This window comes from Zalophus californianus, chromosome 4 (genome assembly GCF_009762305.2).
Source record: "Zalophus californianus isolate mZalCal1 chromosome 4, mZalCal1.pri.v2, whole genome shotgun sequence".
NCBI classification, from domain to species: Eukaryota; Metazoa; Chordata; class Mammalia; order Carnivora; family Otariidae; genus Zalophus; species Zalophus californianus.
The window spans coordinates 96,169,568-96,190,364 of record NC_045598.1 but is presented as its reverse complement, the minus strand read 5'-3'; positions in this window follow the sequence as shown (position 1 = coordinate 96,190,364).

Here is a 20,797-nt window from a genome sequence, read left to right as displayed (position 1 = left end):
GGCAGAACTGACATTTCTCCTCCTGATGCGAGTTCTGCATCTGCCACATTATGCAGTAAAACAATGATGATCTAATCAGATCTGACAAGACATTGGGGGGAAAAAAGAAATTATCAGAAACCCTTCTTGAAATGTGGTTTTACATCCATTTTTGTTGGGGATGAATGTCACCCTTGGGACCATGAGTATTAGTTATTATGGTAGGACTGTGTGTAATTCACACACACTTAGGGAGAGCAGTTCTGCTCACTGCAGGTACACGGGGACCCTTACTGATGGAGCTTCCACCAGCTTGAATGCTCTGGGGGCGCTCACACCAGCAATTAAATGCTCTGGTCTGAAAGTGGTACATGTTTCTTTTCTTTACAATTCATTGGCCCAAGCCAACCATATGGGCCCAAACACAAGGAGACCCAGAAGTGCCACCTGGCAAACAGGACCAATGACTGCCACGACTCCTCAGTATTCTTTCTTCACCAGTTGTGTGTCTCCTGCCCATCTGGGGTCATGATCATTGCAAGATACAGAAAGCTCTTGACACTCTGTGTTAGAAGAAGCTGCCCACAATAAGCCTGTCTAGCCCAGGAAAATCCTGCCTGGGCTTTGAAAGGCATTTGAAAGTGATGTCTAATATTTGGAGAAATTGCAAAGTTAACGAACAGATGATAAAGCCAAGTCATGAAGAAATCACCTTGAAAAGCTGTCTCACTCCTCCGAGTCAGCCTTCTTGTGTATTGGGAAATGACAACATCCCCTCTTAGTCTTATGCCAAGAACTGAGTTAAGGAGATCTCTCTTCCTGGCTGTGGTAGGCATAAAGAGTAAATGCAGTTGGATATTATCACCTTGAAGAATGGATTTAATCAGTGGGAAGATCATGCCAAGGAGGATCTGGAAACAAGGCTCATTCAGAAAAAAATCCCAGCGCAGATCGTCTGACTGAAGAGAATCCAGAGTTACAGGGGATGTTTTCCACCTACAAAGGTTATATATACATCCCAATTTTTAGAAAGAGCTCCAAGTGGTATAATAAGCCCCAGAGGAGAGATACTTTGGGGTGACTCCATAGGCATGTGTCAGAGCTGAGTCTTGCATGAAGCAAACTTCATTCACATTTAATCCTGAGTAAATAGGTGGGAAGCCAAAGGCAATGTTGAAGTAGGACATAATGATCCATCTGTAGTGTCCTGTTTCCATTAGAGGAGCATCATCTCTTCATCAGCAACTGGAGTCCTGTCCCAATTTTACTTGCCCAGGAGCCCGTGATGTTTGGAAGGGGCAGTCGCTGTGGGAAGTCACCCTCGTGTGCCCCAGGGAGGAGACAGCATGATACACAAGGAGTAGTCGTTCTCAGAGTATTTACTGTGAGGCTGAAGGGTGGCAGCCCCGGGAGCTGATAAATGAGGGAGTCTGTTCTGAGGAGTTGTGCCGTCCTGAGAGAGTGGCCAGTTTGGCCTATTGAATTCGTATTTAAGCTGGGATTTTTAAAAAATGCTTGTGTTGATGTATCTTTTTAAAGATTTTATGTATTCATTTAAGAGAGAGGGAGCACAGAGGGAGAGAGAGAAGCAGACGCCCTGCTGAGCAGGGAGCCCAACGCAGGACTCGATCCCAGGACCCTGAGATCATGACCTGAGCTGAAGGCAGACGCTTAACTGACTGAGACACCCAGGAGCCCCTAAGCTGGGATTTTTAAGAATTATCTAAGTATGAAAGTCTTAAAGGGCTTTGCAATTTCTTCTGAGATGTCTTCCTGGAAACCCTCAGGCCAGGTCAGGTGCCTGACCTTTGTGCACACCCCAGTCGTCATACTAGAATAATTGTATACGTGTAATTGCTTATTTGCTCTCTGTCCACTGGACTGTGCCCCTGGGACATGGAGACTGCATCTTGTTCATTGCCATACCCCTGGTGTGGGACACATAACATGTACTTGGCATATTTGATTGAAAGGATGTGTGGATGGGGTGACTCATTTCAAGCCCTCAACTGAAAATACGATCGAAATCCCACGGAGGACTTATTGCTATGCAGCCTTTGTTTATGGTAGGGCTTCTTAGCCTGGAGTCTACTCTATGTTTCCCGTGGGAGGGGATTCCGTTCATGCATGGGATTGAGGGTGGGGTGGGTACGTTTGATGAAATTGAATGCAATATTTGATGTGCATGTTTATTTTTCTGGAAAGGGTGCCCACAACAGCTTTTTATCAGCTTTCCAAAATGACTCATGACCTCAAAAAATAGCCTAAGAAATTCATATCCTTGTGTAATGCTTGGCCTTGGCCCTAGTGCAGGAGGAGGGCTGGGAATGAATTCTGGTTTTGCAGGGCAGCACCTGCCATCTGCTGGAGATTCGGAGGGGCAGACAGTCACTTCTAGGCTCTTAGCCACCGCAGCTCATGTGTCGCCCTGCCCCCATGTTTCCAATACACAATGAGATAAACACATGTCTGAATTTGAATCTTGGAGTTACACCATTTTGGATTTTAGAAAGCAATGAACAATGGAAGGGACCTTGGAAAGTAGCAATCCCAAAGAGAAGCAATCAGAGATGTTGAAGCCAAGGAGATAGGGAGGCTGTCTCATAACACAAGAGGAATTGATGTGTGTGGGAGGTTCTGGAAGGCAGAACTGGGATCAGTAGGTGAATGCTACAGGAAGTCCATTTCTGCTCTTACAGAGGAAGAACTTTCTCCCGGTTAAAACTGCTTAAAAATGGAATGGTCTTATCTTCGAAGGTAGTGAGTTCCTTGTCACTAGAGAAATTCAAGCAAAGGCTGAATGAACAAATATCAGGGATACAGCGGGGCAGTAATTCTAAGTTTCTATTCAATGTCTCCTTCTCCTTCTCAAGTAATTCCATGCATTTTGAAAGGCATTTCACTTATTGTAATTTGGTTCCTCCAAGAGACTCTCTTTCACCGACCTCACCCACAGTGTCTAAGCTTTTGTCTTGTGCAGACAAGTTGACTCTAAATAAATGGGATGAGATTCTGAGCAAAATCTCTCCGAATAATGTACTGAAATATATTCTTCTAAAATGTGAAACTGATAAGCAAAATAGCTTTTATTCTGATGTACTCTGTTTTCTTGAACATCCTAGAAGCAACCACTCTTGAAGATTGAGGTGTCGGAGCCAAAGGCTCTGAAATTAATGGAATGCAATTTTCTGCCATTTGTGATAAATTTCTGGCCTTTTTATGCACATGAAAGTCTTCCAGATGAGCAGAAGCAAAGCTACTAACCAAGAGGTTATTTCGACAAGCTTCCTCCAGCCATCCCTCTATTGTCTTTTCCTGATCACAGCTTTTTGTTTTGCACTGAATAACAATGAAATAAAAAATGAGAACAAGTGAGAGAGAAAACCAACGACGCAATGTTCAGCCAACAATGCAAACAGAATAAAAAATGTTCTTCAATTTTAGACAAAAGGAGAAGAATTTGGTTAAGGGCAAAAAAAAAAAAAATCATGCAACTTTATAAAAAGCAGCGTTGGGAATACCGTAACTTTTCTGAGCCACACAGAGTTTCATCTAGAATGTTATTTTCAGTTCTAATACATCCTTGGGCATTGTGGACAAACAATTCCTGTTTCGATCCTTGTTTCTTCAGGGTTTGCTCAGCTAAGTTCCCCTTTCATACTCAGAGCCCAGTCCCCTGAGTCTGGAGGAATCCTGATCTTTCCTGATCTTGCTTTAAGCATACTGTGCTTTTGAACTTGTCTTTGTGCTTCTTTTCCTTCTCTGCCTGAGATGTCCAATCCCGCCGCCAGCTCACTGTGACTGCTAGAACTAAAACAGCCCCACCCCCACCCCCAGAGCCAGACATGGTCAATGATAATCACCCTTTCCATTGCTGTCATGACACGGCTTGTGATCTCGTATGCTTGTTTATTTACTTGCATATTATCTGTCTTCCTCAACTGAGACACAATCTCCTTCTCCATAGAGTTCCTCAGCTGCTTTGAAGCAGAAGCTGCCAGACTGTACCACCCAGCCTCCTTCCTTTTGTGCAATTATCTGATGTTCTCCTAAAGACTCCTCCATTCACCAACTCCTTCATCTGCTTTATGGTTTTGCTTTCTACCTGTCAGGATTCTTGGTGACTTCCACAGCCATATAAACATCTCTGGTCTTTCAGTTCCTTGACTTGCTCATTGCCCCTAATCCTACCCCCCTCCTCCTTAGCCACCCATGCCCATCCATTCATCCTTACCTACAATGGCCTTCCATCCATGATCAGGGCCTCCAAACCATTGACCTGCTCACCCCTCACTCTCCTTCTCCTGCTTGTGCCTACCCACCCCCCTTACCCAGTTCAGATTCCCACATCCACCTGAAGAATCACTGCCTTGCTTCATTATAATAAGCCATCTTGCCCCTGTCTTGTTCTTGGTATTTGCCTGGCAAAATTCCAACCCTGATTAAATCTAACTCTTTGCTTGCTCCTCACCTGCAATCATGGCTGGAAAAAATACACACCTGGATTGATTTGTCTCATTTTAAATTCATGACCACAAACCTCCAGTGAGCCCTCAGTGCTGCCGGGCAGGGCTCCCACATTCACCTAGTTAATTCACTCTCCTACTCTCCAAGAGGACTATTTTGTACGTTCTCCTCCAACCCCTTTCTACCCATGATCCCCGCCCCCCCCCCCCCCGCTCTCAGCTGCTGACCTCACATGTCATGTCACTGAGAAAACAGAAACTCCCACTGGTGCATCCACCTGCCTGCCTACACACAAACCCACAGAGTCCACCTCCCTCCCGTCACAAGGAATGATGTGTCCATGCCGCCTTCAAAGGCCAAACCCTCCACTGCAGCACTGGATCTCCTCCCCCTCCCCTACTCAAGGACATCATCCTGTATCATCACTCTCTGCTCCCCACTGGATCATCCTTATCAGCATAGACTGTTGTAACATCTCTCATATTAAAATAAAGAGATCCCTTGACACCACAATCTTCTCCAGCAACTGCCTCACTTCTCTGTGCCCCTTTCTAGCAAAACTCCTTGAAAACGTGACCATACCCATCATCTTCACACACTCACCTGCTGTTCTCTCTTGCACACTCTCCCGTTATGTTTTTCTCCCAGCCCCACCCCCTCTTCCCGTAGAGCCATTATCAAGGTCCCCAGTTGCCTTAGTCAGCTCAGGCTGCCATAACAGAATGCCATGGACTGGGTAGCTTAAACTACAGACATTAATTTCTCATAGTTCTAGAGACTGGGAAGCCCAAGATTAAGGTGCTGGCCAGTTCACTTCCTGGTAAGATCTATGTTCCTGGCTTGTGACCAGCCACCCTCTGTGTCTTTGCATGGCAGACAGAGCTCTCTCGTCTTCTCTTCTCATAAGGGCGCTAATCCCATTGTAGAGCCCTCACCCCCAGGACCTCATCTTAACCTAATTACCTCTCAAGGGTGCCACCACCAAATACCATCACACTGGGGTTTAGCATATCAACATATGAATTTGGGGGAGACACAAACATTCCATCCATAACACCAGTGACCTCCATGCTGCCAAATCCAGCGGCTCACTCTCAGTTCTCACTTACTGGACCTCTTCACTGCATTTGGCATGGCTGATCTTTCTTAAAACTATTTTTCCACTTGGCTCCCAGGGTTCCACCCTCTCTTGTTCTCCCACTTCACTGGCTGCTCCTTCCCAGTTGTCCTTATGGAGGCTCCTCTGCCCAGCATCTTAATGGTGCAGGTCACCGCGCTCAGTACTTGGACCTCTTCTCTCTACTTCACTCTCTCCTTAGATGACCTCATCCAGCCTCACAGCTTTCATGTCTCTCAGATTTTTATCTCCAGCCCTAACCTCTCTGCTATACTCCAGACTTGAATACTCCCATGGATGTCACTTTTATCTCTGCATGGATGTCCAGTGGGTATCTCGCACTTGACACATGAAAACTGAATGCATGGTTTCCATACCACCCTCACCCCCACCTAAACATCTTTTTCCCAGGAATCTTTAGCTCGGTAAATGATTCCACAAGTTATCCAGTTTTTCAGATCAAAAACCTGAGAGTCATCTCTGACTCCTCTCTTGCACACACGCTACATCTAATCAATCAGCAAATTCTTTTGATTCTATCTTTAAAATATGCCCCAAATCCAGCTAAGTCTCCCCACCTCCACCACTACCATCCCGGTCCACGCCACCATTAACTCTCTTGGATTATCACAGCAGTCTGCTAACCGGTCTCTACTTCCACATTTGTCCCCCTACACTGCATTTTCCACAGAGCCAGGGTGATCCTCTAAAATGTAAACCAGATATGAACACTTACCTTAAACCTCCCAGGGCTTTTCAACACTCTTAGAATAAAATCCCAAATCCTCACTGATGTCTACAAGACTTCATGTCCCCTCTGTCCCACAGTGCTTTCTGCCATGATGGAGATGTTCTGCATGTATGTTGTCAATATGGTCCAATATGGCTATTGAGCACTTGACATGTGGCCAGTGCAACTGAGGGACTGAATTTTATTTTATTTTATAAAAGATTTTATTTATTTGTTTGACAGAGAGAGACACAGCGAGAGAAGGAAAACAAGCAGGGTGAGTGGGAGAGGGAAAAGCGGCTTCCTCCTGAGCCGGGAGTCTGACGTGGGGCCCGATCCCAAGACCCTGGGATCATGACCTGAGCCAAAGGCAGACGCTTAAGGACTGAGCCACCCAGGCGCCCCCTGAGGGACTGAATTTTACATTTTATTCCATTTTAATTAGTTTAAATCCAAGTTGCCACGTGTGGTTAGTGCCTACCATATCGGATAGCACAGCCTCCACAGTGTTTCTGGCTTTGCCTGCTACCATCTTCCCTTCTCACTTGGTTCCTGCCACATTGGCCTTCCTGAGGCTCCCTTGAATATTTTAAGCACATTCTCACCTCATGGTCTTTGCATTTGCTCTTCTCTCTGTCTGGAATTTACTTCCCCGGGATGATCAAATGTCTTACAGCCTCGCTTTATTCTGGTCAAATATCATCTTCTCAGAGAAGTTTTTCTGCACACCGTATACCAATAAAGGAATCACGTATTACTCTCTGTCTTCTTTCCCTCACTTAATTTTCCTTTTTGGCACCTCTTCTCACCTAACATGATATTATAGACTTGTTTATTTGCTCATCATCCATCTCCTCCTTTAGGTTATAAGCTTCATAAGGTGGAGAGTTCGTTTTGCTCACTGTTGTATCTCCTGTGCTTAGTTGGTGGTTTGATCATTCATTGAATGAATTAATGATTGAAACAGGCTCCTGCCAAGCCAAGAGTAAGCACGTGAGCTAAGTATTGTAAAGCTACAGAAGAAACCTGAGGCAGGGACCCTATCCAGAAGCCCACAGGAGATGACTTAGCATTGGCAACAGGTGTTTGCATAAGGTGGAAGGGTCTGTGTGGAGTACTGGGGCTCTCTGTGTGTGGTGTGGGGTGGGTGGGTCTGCAGAGGTTGATGTGGAGAACAGAAGTGATGGAAGACATTGTTGAAGAAGAGCACGCGAAGGACACACTATGGCTGAAAGGATCTGAGCAGGGCTCCCAGGCCAGGGAACACCATGAGCAAGGACGTGGAGGCCACAGACCAACAGGAATCCTTCCTCTCTCTTGCGTAAGGCCCCCGGCACTGTTCCACAGCTTCTGCTGGCCTGTGCTGAGGCACACTTCTCAACCTCATTCCCCAGGGTCTACTCTCATGGAGCTCTGACCTGTTCACAATAACATTTTACAAGCTGTCTGTTATCTCTTCAATGTTGCATTCAGTTGTCTGCATCCTCCGTGCTTCCTCATTGCATTTAATTTCAAATCACTCAGAATGACGAGCAGCAAGGCCCTTGGGGCCTTGGATCTAAGCTGTTTTCCTCAATTTGGCTTTACCTGTAATAAAGCAGATATTTGCTCTCTCTCTGATCTCCGTGTCTGTTCCTGGCTTAAAATCTGGAGTTGTGACCCATTGGCCTTCTCAGAAACCCCAACATCTCCAGAATCAGTTGAAAACGTGGCCTCTTCTGGAAGCCTCGCCTGCCTCCTAGCAGACTCAGTGGCTCCCCCGACGTCTGCAGCAATTTGCACCCACACTTAACAAGGGGCTTAAGACAATGTCTTCCGGCAAGCTCCCGTAGCATCCAGCCTGTGTCTGCTCCTTGTGTGTTCCCTCAGCTCTCAGCTCCGAACAGATACCCAGTCACCTTTCCTGAAATCCATGAATGGAAGAGACAGCCATAATTCCTCAGACAGGGGCAGCACAAAGGCCCAGTGTTGGAGTCGTCATGAGAGGCCGATCCCAGAGAATGGCGATAATACAATGCCAAGGGCATATCTCTGTTCCCAAGGCTCCATGGCACATTCCCCAAAAGCCCAAGCTTAAAATGACTTTCTGGGGTTTAGGCCTTGTCTTTGGAAAATGTCGGGTTTTACCCACATCCTCATCTTCACCTTACACTAATATTGCCCGTGTCTGGCTGCTTGTTAGGCCATTCCATTGGGTCACTAACTCTGGATAGAGAAAGCCAGAAGCTACTATTAAAAACCAACCACTCTGGATCCTGAGATAAGCCAAAGGCAATGAGATGATTTTCAGACAACTGAGTCATTTGAACATGGACTTGGTAATAGAGGATTACTATTTTGTTAGTTTATTGGGGTGATAAATATTTGTATACACATTTAAAGTTCTATCAGAAGTGTGTTGGAAGAATTGACAAATAAAATGGAATTTGCCTCAAAATACTTTAGGAAAGTAGAAGGGAGAGATGAAGCAAGGTTGGGAGAATGTTAATAATTTTTGAAGCCACGTGATGGATACATGGCATTTCATTTTACTGTCTCTACTTTTGTATATGTTTGAAGATGTCAATTAAAAAAAAAAAGCTAACCTCTTGGTTTCTCCTCTCTCAAGGCTGCAAACTAATAGAATTCCCTTGGGGTCATGCCCTGTGCACTTTTTGTCCGAACATATTTCTTTCTATTTATCAGTTTAAGAACCCACAGATCTATTATGACAGCTTTGTTAACAATCCTTAGGTTTAAAAACTTTTTTAATGATGGCAAGAATATCAAGTGGGAGAGAGGGATAAGCTGATTTGGCAAAGGTCAAAGGGATTAGGAGAGCCCAATGGGGTTCAGCCCCTGGTCTAGGGCATGACCTTCATCACACTGAGAGAATTTTCCTGCCACAGAAATAGCCACACAAACCAGGGTGGATAAAAGCAGAAACTTCAGCTCCTGGGCTTTGCTGACTGTGAGCAGAATTTGCCCCCCGGGGCCTAGTGCCAGAGCCAGACCACCCAGCAGTGGGAGTAATTAATCTAGGAAAGGTCACCGATTCATAATTTATGTGTAAATGGCTCGATTTAACCAGCGGCCCCCTCCTCCGCTAGTGCCCCCACCTCAGCGGAGAGGGAAAAGGGGCCATCTGAAGTGTTCTAGGCCAGCAAAAACACCTGCCTGCCTTACCTGGGGGCAGATTCCTTCTGCTGGAGCGGAGGACAATTTCTGTTGTGGGGACGTGACTGCTGTCGTGTAGGGAAGGTGTTCACTTGGAGCCTGTAATAGGGGCCTTCAGCAAGACCAACACCTTGTATCTGAGGCCACACAGTAATCACTTACAAAGTCTAAATAATAATCATAGAGCCACCATTTATTTATTACTGTAAGCTAGGTCTTGTTCAGGTATTACCACATTTAAACCTCCTGACTCCTCTAACAGTTGGTCTAATTATCCCCTTTTGTAGATGCAAAAAAAAATGGAAGCTGGGGGGGTGGTGGTTGTTATATACATTGAATTAGTCAGTCTCCTAGAATTAAGATTTATCTCTGACATAACTCCCAGGCCTAAACCCTTAACTTCCCCCTGGGTCTTGCCCATCGCCAGTTGTCTTGGGCTGAAATGGAGGGTTGTCCGACTCTCTGGGTGACAGTTTACTATGGCGTTACTTCATGTTTTTATCACAGAGGTTGGTGTGGCTCGCCCAGCTCATCTGAAGATTGGCAGAAACAGGGAAAAAAGGGGAAGTTTTCTGTTCTACCTTAAGTTCTTCAATCTCACTCAAGCCACTCAACCACACAGCACACCAACAACCCATAAGGGCAAGTTTGACACGTTCACAAGTGTATGTGGCACTTGCCCTGGGGCCTGGCCTGCTTTGGGTTGACCCCATCCCTGGTGGCCTCTGAAATTCTGGGTCTGCAGCTGGGCCCTCAGCTCTGGCCTTTGGGCCTGGTGGTTTTTGGCTTTGGTCCTCTAGTATTGCTCAAGTGGCCACTCGGCTGCCCCTGCAGAGCTTAAGGTGATGGTCAGGACCCCCTCATTCCTGCCATTAGTTGGTGACCTCTAGAATCCAGCTCCAGCCCTGCCCTGCTGGCTCCGCCTTCCCCGGCACCTGCCCCAGCACCTGCCCCTTCTGGCTGGAGGCTGGAGTGTGGTGACTCTCCAATCAGAGGCTGGGCTTGGGAATCTGACTACCCTAAACTCATTCATGAGATCTGTAATTTCTTCCTCAGTAGTTCCTGAGCTTCTTTTTATTTACTTATTATTTTAAAGATTTTATTTCTTTATTTGAGAGAGAGAGAGATGGCGAGAGAGAGCACGATCAGGGGCAAGAAGGAGAAGCAGGCTCCCTGCTTGGGACTCGATTCCAGGACCCTGGGGTCATGACCTGAGCTGAAGGCAGACGTTTAACCCACTGAGCCACCCAGGCGCCCCCTGAGGTTCTTTTTAAAATTGCTGGCCTGTCATTGCACCCTGGGGAGAACCAAAGAAAAGGGTTTTGTCTTCACTTGGGTGGGAGAATCAAGGGATGGACCAACTCCCCTGGAAGCAGAACATGGAGGTGGCAGCAGCGGCTCCTGGGGAAAGTGAGGCCAAGAAATGAGGCCCCTGGTTCAAGGAAGAGGATTCCCAGGGGTATGGAGCCAATCAGGCAGTGCCTGCCCTGAGTTTCTCCTCTAGAGGCACCTAGTGTCAGAGATCAGAGAAGGAACACTGAGGCTTCTGTGGAGGGTCATCCTGTGGCCCCGGTTCAGGCGACCGAGCCCTCTGGGAAGATCTCAGTGCTTTCCCTGGAAGACCTTCAGAGCAGATGTTCTGACCATGTGGCCGTTTTTAGGAATTTCAGTCTGCAGACAGGCCCCTCTCCCTTTCTGTGATCCTCCAACGTTCCCTTTGCCTTTAGACGCTTTGTGGTTATTCCTTCCCTCCGTGGCAAGGGGGAATTGACCAAGTTAAAAACAGCCTCCCCCTCCAGCCACCACCAAATTTTGAAACTCTCATCTCAGTTAATTCATTCAATTAAAATTGATTGAGCACCTACTGTGTAACAGACATGACAGCAGGGGCAGGGAAGACCAGAGTGAACAAAACAAATACAGAACTTGCCCTCACACTGCCAATGGCCTAGTCCCTATCTGGTCCGGGAGACAGACCATCAGATAAGTAGATTCAATAAGGCTGAGGGCAGTGAAGGTAACAGAAATAGAGAGCTCCTAGAGGATCTGAGGAAAAGGCCCATGTCTGCCTCCTGAGCCTTGTAGGGGAATGAGAGGGCAGAGTTTGAGGCAGGCTTATGGCAGGTGCTTTCTTGGCCAGCGAACAGTCTTAGCAGGGTTGAGGGTAGCCAGAGGGGACCGAGAAAAGCATTACCTGAGTTCCACATACAACCCGGAAGGCAACACAAACCACGGAAGCCACCAGAACAACATCTCACTAGCTCAGCTGACAATCAGAATGGCTTTCAGAGAAAATATGATTTCCCTTTGTTGTTGTGTGGCTTGGCTCTACCAAGTTAATCCAATGAATAATGAAAGTCCCCTCCCCACCCGCCACGCTCCCCACCAGCTCCCACCCCAGGTGAGCACAGCTGGGAGGAAAGTGATTGGTTTTCGGCAATTTTCATACACAAGAATCATAAAGAATTGGCTATGAGACGAGCCAGCCCATCCAATCCACCTCCTGCTAGGGTTGGAGGCACTCATCACTCTGTGAGGCGTCCCCCAAGCTGTGGAGCTGTGGCCTGGCTCCCCGCCCGCCATGTCTGCTCTATCTGGAAGTTTCCTCTGCATCCAGGCCCCTTCACTTCAGAACCTCCTGCCCCTGATTCCTCTTCCTTAAGCCATAGGCTTCACCATTTTCCTCCTTCCCTCTTCTCCTTTCTTCTGCCCACCCTTTTTCCCTGGGCTGTGAGGTTGGGCTTCCCCCCCGGTGGGCTTTGGGCCTCTCCCCTCCAGGATTTTCCCAGTAGTTTCAAACTTGCTCTCTCCAGCCTACAAAGATTGCTGAGAGTTCCTAACATCTCAATGGCCTCCCAGAGGGAGAGCATGTCAGAGAATCTGTCAGGTGCTTTTAGGAGTATGCCTGAAAAATCCCCCTGGGGGGTGTGTCTGAACGTGGTCTATGCATGAAGGTCTAACTGCTTGAATGTGTGCATGTGCACACAGTGTGTGTGTGTGTGTGTGTGTGTGTGTGTGCGTGTGTGTGTAGGGGAAATAATTACTCAGAATGAAACAAAATATGTTTCCATCGAGCTTAGCTGCAGTTCCTGCCAGCAGTCTAAACAAACACAGCATCACCCGCCCATGGCCCCATTACCTGGCTTGGCACTGGGTGAGCTCCCCAGGGCTGGGGCATATCAAATCCCCCTATTTCCAGGGCATGAGAGAGGGCCCCTGGGGTGGCAGACCACTGATACCTGCCCCCGAGGGCAAGTTGCCCCAAGGGCTACTGGGTGCCTCCCTTTTTAACCTTAGTGATGTTCTCCTCTGAAGCCCAGCTCTCCTTCTGCTTCAGCCTTGCGCTTTTGTTCTCTGCCCCCGCCCCCAGCCCCATGTGCACCTTGCTACCTTGGGAGGCCTGGGAGTCCGAGTCCAGTCTCTGACAGAGCCACCCCAGGCCCTCTTCTCTCACAGCCAGCTTGGAGGTTGGGAGGGAGAGGTCAGAGAAGAATGTGCATGCAGGGGCGAGACAGAGCAGAGGGAGGCAAAAAGGGAGGGAGGGAGTGGGAAGGGAACTCTGCATTCCCCATTAGCGGTGCTAATTGCACAGTAATGACTTGGTGTTATTATCAGAAATTTATCCTGGAAAACAGTCAGCTGCCCCAGCAGACACACACTTCCTCCACAGTGATGACTTGACACTTGAGAAAAACGAGCAATCTCTTCTCATAAAGAAACTTTTCACGATCCAAACTCTGGTGTGCTCACAGAGGCCCTGGAGCTGGTTCCTCCCGGCTTCCTGTAGCGTCACCATGATCTCCTCGAGGGCACAGACAGCATCTTCCTCGGCCTCCCTTCCGGCTGGCTGGAACAACCAGGCTCACTACAGGAATCCAGCTGAGACTGAGCGACGGAGTGGTGAATACTGGGGATGCACGTGGGCTAAGGCTCTTCTCTCTCTCCTTGGCCCTCATTTTCTTGTGCTCCAGCCCAGGAAAATCTGCCCACTCTCCTTTTATATATATATTGCAGATTTTTGCCCCAAAGCCTTGTCACGGGTTGTTCTTGTGTTCCCCAATTCCTTCCAGTCTCACCTAACTAAAATCTCAAAACTCGTCTCCCCCAGGAAGCCTTCCCTGATTTGACCCGTTTAACTCCGCTCCGATTCATCCAGCACTCACATGCTGACTTTGCACTATGTCACATTCACACAGTCACCTCTCTCCAAAACAGTGGATACTCCCTGAATGTGCATTAGATGGGAAGCACTGAGGATATAAAGATGAATAAGGTATGGATCCCAGCTAGAAGAGCTCACGGTCTCGTTCCAGTCAACAGTGTGGTGTTGCAAAACTCCAGAGCTAGGCATTGAGCACAGTGAGTTAATAAGAAACGGGGTATCTGAGACAGCTTTGAAGTCAGGGAAGGAGCTGTTCTGAGTGCTTGGTGTAATCAACTCATTTAAACCTCTCAGGAAGCTGGTGAGAATGGTATTTCTATTATCATCTCTGTGGACAAGAAAACTGAGGCACAGAGAGGTCTAGTAACTTGCCCACTGTCACACAACTACTCCATGGCGGATCTAAGATTTGAGCCCAGGCAACCTGACTCCAAAGCCCACACTTTTAACCTCTGTGCTTGATTGCATCCTGTACGAACCAATTGTGTTGGTGATGAGAAAAAGAGGAAAGGTGCTCAGGGCTCCGAGACAAGCAATTGAAAAGTTCCAGAATCTAGAGAGCCCACAGGTGGAGGAGACGAGGAATTGCAAGAACAGAGAGCAAAAGCATGGAAGTTTGGGTGGGATGTGAGGAGGAGAGACAAGAATTATCACTCTGAGAGCACAGCATGGGCAGTCTAAGGGATGCCAGGAGTGTGTGGAGAGGAAGCTAGATAGGTGGACGGAGGGCAGGTCTGGAAGGGCCTTGAATGCCATGCACAAGACAGTCAACCTCATCCTGAAGGCCCCGGGAAGTCTATGAAGGATTTTAAAATGAGAGGGTGACATAATCGCATTATCCCGTTAGGCAACTGTCAGGATCCAGAAGAGGAATGCTGAGTGCCTGAGCTAGGGCAGTGACAGGGATGGGGAGGACAGGGGTTCAAACATTTTATTTTATTTTTTTTAAGACTTTATATATTTATTTGACAGAGAGAGGGGAGCGGCAGGCAGAGGGAGAGGGAGAAGCAGACTCCCCGGTGAGCAGGGAGCCCGATGTGGGCCTCCATCCCAGGACGCCGGGATCATGACCCCAGCTGAAGGCAGACGCTTAACCGACTAAGGCACCCAGGTGCCCACAAACATTTTAGAGATAAAATTAGGAGGATTTTTAGTTTACTTTGGTTTAGTTTTGTCCTCCTTTAAGGAGGTAGAGCAGATTCGTGAGGGAAAATATGAATTCTGTCTTGGACACAGGGGACTTGGGAGGTCTCGGGTAAAGGTGTTCGAACGGGAACTTGGAAATGCACGCACAGAATCACAGACAGAATCGGGAGTACTGAGAGCCTGGGTTCATGTTCTGGCTCTGTCACTGGTCCCTGTAGCCTGCAGATAATAACAGGCTCACTGTGAGAATTAAATGCTACTGTCCCCATGAAGTGCGCAGGGAGATCCTGGAACAGAGTGTGTGCTCAGTAAATGTGTAGCAGTACTGCTAATACCATTAGTATTATTTAGTGTTTGAAGCCCCTGGAGTGGATGAGATCACTCAGAGAGAATATGCAGAGACGGAAGAAAGAAGGGACGAGAGCTGAGCCTGGGAGAAAATGGTAAGGCCGGGAGGAGGCAGCAGGGAGAATGAGAGCGTCAGGAAGGGAGGGAAATTCAGAGAGAATCACGTCACAGGAGAGAAGAATTTCACAGTCAGATGTGGGTGTGGGCGACTGCGGCAAAGAGGTCAATGAAACCCGTTTCACGCGTGGCCTCTCTGGGCAGCCCCTTACGCGCACTTCCCCAGGACAGGGTCTGTGTACTTAGGGCTCTGCGCACCGCGTGTGACTGAAGCCCAGCACCGAAGGGCCATCACAAGGGGCTGCTTCTTTCTCCTGGGGCTGGTGCGGCGCTCGGCCGGCACGGGACCCCTGTAAATGCTCAATGAGTGAATGAATGATGTGAAAGGACGGGCTCAGATTCTGGCTCTGCCACTTGCTAGCTGTAACCCCAAGTCAGTTCTTCTTAGTCTCTCTGCGACCTCTCCACCAAAGTTTGGATAAGAAGTATCTACCCACAGCTCAGGGTTGTTGTCTGGAGCGAGATAACAAATGGGAGAGTATTGTGTCAACTGTATCACACTTTACAAACCTACGGGAGTATTAATAAAGGCTGGGGGCTGACTCGGTAAAACCACTTAGTGTACCTCTAACAAACAACAGAAATGTAGATAAGTCTTGGGGGCTGGGATGGAGAAGGATTTTTGTTCTGTAGAGTAGATAGAGGCTAAAATTGGAGGAACAAGCTTACACTTTCTAGGGGCTTCAGCCCCTCAATTCCACAGAGGGCTGCAGGCCACTGACCCAAAACATGTCCTATTGATTCTTCTTGCTTGCATTCCAGTGAAATCAAGGATTAAGACTTCCTAGTTTTTTCAGAGCCCTTTTGGATTTGTCATTTTAATTAGTTTTGGCATTTTATCTGGTTTCTTTTCATTAGTGCAGCACTCAGAGCCGTGAGATGGCAAACTCTCTCCAGGCTCCTTGGGGAGAATTCTAGTCTTTGGGGTCCTGGTCTTATAGGAATCTTGGCGTGGCCCTTTCCTGGAAGCTGGGCTCTGACCACGGAACACAATCCAGATGCCGCAGAGACTCCCTGAGCTGCCCTCTGAGGAGTCCTATCTCTGTCAAGAGTGAAGCAGCCAAGCGTGTCCTGAGCCATGAAGTTGCCTGGCCTCAGCCCTGTGTTTTATCAGTGATGCTATCTGTCCCCTAGAGCAGCAACTGGGCCCAAGATGCAACTGGGGTGGCTAAGGTCATAGGGCCAAGAACTTTGCCAAGAGACACAGGAGTAAATCTTTCACTGCTCTGTAATTTATTTCCAAATATATTTTTTAAATGTTTCTCTAATTTATTTATTTTTTTAAGATTTTATTTATTTATTCACGAGAGACAGAGAGAGAGAGAGAGAGAGAGGCAGATGGAGAAGCAGACTCCCGAGGAGCAGGGAACACGATGCGGGACTCGATCCCAGGACCCTGGGATCATGACCTGAGCTGAAGGCAGACGCTTAACCATCTGAGCCACCCAGGCGCCCCTATTTCCAAATATTTTTTATTATAAAGTTAATTTAAAAGTATTATAAACATTTTTGTAAAAGAAGAAAAATTATTCATACCCTCATCATCCTTCCCAGTACAAGGAAAGAGTACTAACCAGGAATCAGAAGGCCTAGAGTCTCTCTCTCCACCACCTCCTAGCTTGTGTGGCCAGGGACCATTCACTTCATTTCCCCATTTGCCAAATGGACTTTTAGCATCCATCCATTCTGCCTCGCAGGGTTGTTATAAGATTAAATGAGATAAATTCCTGGGACACCTGAGTGGCTCAGTTGGTTAAGCTCCTGACTCTTGATTTGGGCTCAGGTCACGATCTCAGGGGTGTGAAATCGAGCCCTGTGTTGAGCTTTGCACTGGGCGTGGAATCTGCTTTATCTCTCTCGCTCTCCCCCTCCCACCACCCTAAAAAAAAAAAAAGAGAGAGAGAGAGCGCGAGAGAATGAGAGAAATTCCTTCTTGGCAATGTTCAGGGACTTGCCTAATGGAAGAATATGGGTTAAGCTCTGGACAGTGGGCCTCATGGATGTCCCTCTAAGATCTGAGAGACAGAGAGAAAGGACAAGAACTGTCATTTGTTTTAACACCTGTAATGAATCAGTCACAGTATATTAGACACTTAACCTTATGCATAAAGCCCTTGTAACTATAAAGCAGGCCTTATATGTCCCATTCTACAGACGAGGAAGTTGAGGTTCAGATTGCTGAAGTATGACACCTAAAGTGATATATCTGGTAAGTGATAGAGCCAGGATTTGAACACAGGTCTGTCTGACTCCAAAACTTGTGCTCTTTCTTCTGTATGAGGTCAGTGTGAAGAGGAGTAACCTTGGTGTCCTTCCTAGCTCTTCTCCAATCATTCTCATTCCTCAAGTAGTATAGAGAGAGCCCTCACACCCCACAGGTGCTTAGGTACAGCTCTAAAACTTCCAGGGATGATGTTGCCTTCTGACCTTGAACTTGTCTCTGTTTCCCCAGTCCCCAGCCTGCTGCATGCAACAAACCTGGTCCAGTCTTCCCAAGTCTGATCTGGAACTCTATGCCTGAGCAGAGAGCACAGAACAGAGATGAGACCTCTGAAATGAGGAAGGAATAAGACAGAGGCAAATGTACCCCTGGCTCAGGAGGTTTGATTTGTCAAAGACCTTTCTTAGAATAAAAACAAGACTGGACTCTCAAAAATACCTGGGCATTGATGCAGGGCTTTGCAATGTCTTCTGCATCTTTTCAAACAAGGAAAAATCCCTGAAAACTCTTATGATGGCTTGGAATGGCATGGTTTGCAGAAGTCACCCAGCTTTGGCTAAAGTTGCTATGTTGGTGGGAGGGTCGGGGGACAGGGGTTGACATCTGCTGGAAATACTGATAAAGTTGTTCTGGCAGAAACCCCATAGGGATTCCATAGCAGTGTTTGTTTTAAATGACGGTGTAAAGCATTCCCCCTCCCCAATATAGGACGTCAACGTAATTCTCCACCAGCAGTGGAAGAGGTTCAACTGGTATCTGTTTTCCCAGAGTAAGTTTAAAACCCTTGAACAAAGTGTCCACATGCCTCACTAAGCAGGAGGTGGGGGAGGTGGGGAGAGGAGATCAGGGGCCCTCGAAGTTGGGTCAGAACCCCTCTTGGCTCCAATCCACTTGACAAAGCCATGAGTACGCTTGTATCTTTTTCTCTCTGTCTCTCCCTGTATGTCAGATAACCCGCCTATGAACGTCAGACCGCTCCCTTTACATCTCTGCTGGGGGCTTGGAGGGGAGGAGGGAATGGGGAAAGGACTCCCTATTTAGAAATTGCATTGAGATGGAAAGACAATATGACACATCAGCTCATGTCAAAGGAGCTCATTCTTCTCGCCTACAGCATTAGCAATTTCTTACCAAGGTTTAATCTTTTTTTTTTTTAGAAATTATTTTGTTTTATTTTATTTGTAGCATAACTCAACAGGCCATTGCTACTCAGAGCAGAGTGGGGGACCTGTCCAAGGGCAGTCTGGCCACTGCCTAAGAGACTTGGGGTGGGGGTAGGGGACATGCACTTTGGCTATTCCAGAGGAGTGGAGGGCATAGGAGTGGGATGCCCTGGTTTCTGCTTCCAATCTCCTCTCATTCTGCTTCCCACCCCACCTCCAGTTCCCCTCCCTGCTTCTGAGCAGTCTGGCCTGGGGACTAGGGGCCCAGACTCAGGAGGCTCCAGGCACAAGTGTAGATGAAATGAGAGCCTTGGGGGAGGGGAAGCCCAAAGTGACCCTGGACACCCTCTTCTCTAGAGCCAGAAAAACTGCTCTTCTGCCCCTCTTTCCTTTCCCCACTCAGCCCCCTCCTTTCCTTTCATGTAAAATCCTAGAATGTTGTTGCTGGAAGGAGCCTTGACGAGCTCCTCATCTGGCTTCATCATCTTACAAATAAGGACACTGACACCCTGACAAGGGACATGACTGCCCCATGGCTGGTTCGATGCACCAGTCCTGGAACCCAGCCTCCTGGGGCCCAGCCCAGTGCCCTTGTTTGCCACTATGCAATGCTGTCTCTGCTCCTCCTTCTCTTCAGTCCACCTCTAAATTGAATCTCAGATGGTCTTTCTCTGGAAGATAGCATTGAGGGGCAACAATTCTACTTCTTTCTACCTCCTTCCCTCTTCAGGTCTGGGTGGGACCCTGGGAGTCTGAATTTAGTCTCTTCATATAGGAGTGGGCTTGTCAGCGAAAGGGGTTTTCGAGAGGAAGAGTTCCCATCTTTACATGTGTTTTGTTTGCTTGGTTGTTTGGTTTGTGGCTGATTATGTGACCACAAGTATCTGCAGGTATCACCATTAACCTGGGGGGCAGGGAGAGAGGGCAAAGAAGACAATGAATGTGGGTTTTTTTCTCAATATAAGAAAAAAAATGTTTCTCTTTTATCTCTCTGAATGAGTGTGCCTTTATATGTGTATGGGTCCCTCTGCCCCTCTTTCCCTGAATCTCTTCTGTATCTCCTATATTTGTCTCCGTATGTCTCATCCTCTGCTTCTCTTTCTCTTGTCCCTATCTGTGTCTCTGTTTCTCTCTCTTTCATACACACTCATTCACACACTCGAAATTCAATAGTTATCGACTGACCCAGGAGCCCTGGCCCCTTCCCGCCGCAGCCCTGTCAGAGCAGAAACTCCGCCCTGTTCTGTTGAGCAATGCCAGGTCCAGAGCCGCTGCCGGGGCGCCAGAGACGCCGCAGAACTGTTTGCCTAGTGTGGAGGCTGAATCCGGGAACAATGAGAAATTATCTGTTAATTCTCGGCTCCTGCCACCTGCTCTGCTCCAAACAGGCTCCTTTGCCTTCAGTTTAGATGCAAATTCCCCCACTCGTTGTAAAGCAACATATTGATTTCCCTGCATCACAGGTCTGGGCCCTTGGAAGGTCCTGTGCTTTTTCATTCTCTGCAAAGGCAAAACAAGGCGCTTTGTTCTGCGAATTTCCCCAGGAACTCGGGAGGGGGAGGGAGAAATCACCGCGGAGCAACAGAGTTGCCATAAACATGGGCAGAGAGCAGTTCTTCTCCATTTGTATTTTACATAAACACAAACCTGCTGCCTCGGAAACTGCTAATGAGCATGTAACAAGGGGCCTCTCCAGTGCTGAGCTCTGCATTGGGTGGGGGAGCAGGAGGTGACAGGGCTTCTGGGCTCCTCAGGTGGGTTCCAGAAGCACTGGGAGGCGAATGGGGACTCCACAGCCTCACCTGTTCTTGGAACAGCATTTGAGCACCTCCCTCAGGAAGGCGGCCTGGATTGCATAGTGCCCCCGGGATCACGCTTGCTCAGTCCCTCTGGCCTGAGTTCCTAGCCTTCTCGTATCGCAGGCTCCGGAGGTCAGGGTGGAAACTGTGAACCCGCCACACCTGCCCATCGCCCCACCTTCCCTAACCCCGTGCCCACGCTGCGATTGAGCCAATGGGCCTTCAGCACCGTGGACAGAGCCAGGGAGCGCTCCCCAAGGGCAAAAACCTTCTGGTTAAGCCGGGGTCCTCTGAGGCCTCGGCTGGACCCTCTGTACTCGAGGCACTAGCTGCCGGGGGCTCTCCAGTCCAAGGGCCAGCAAGCGCGGCTGGCGCAGATGGCGCCTGTGGAG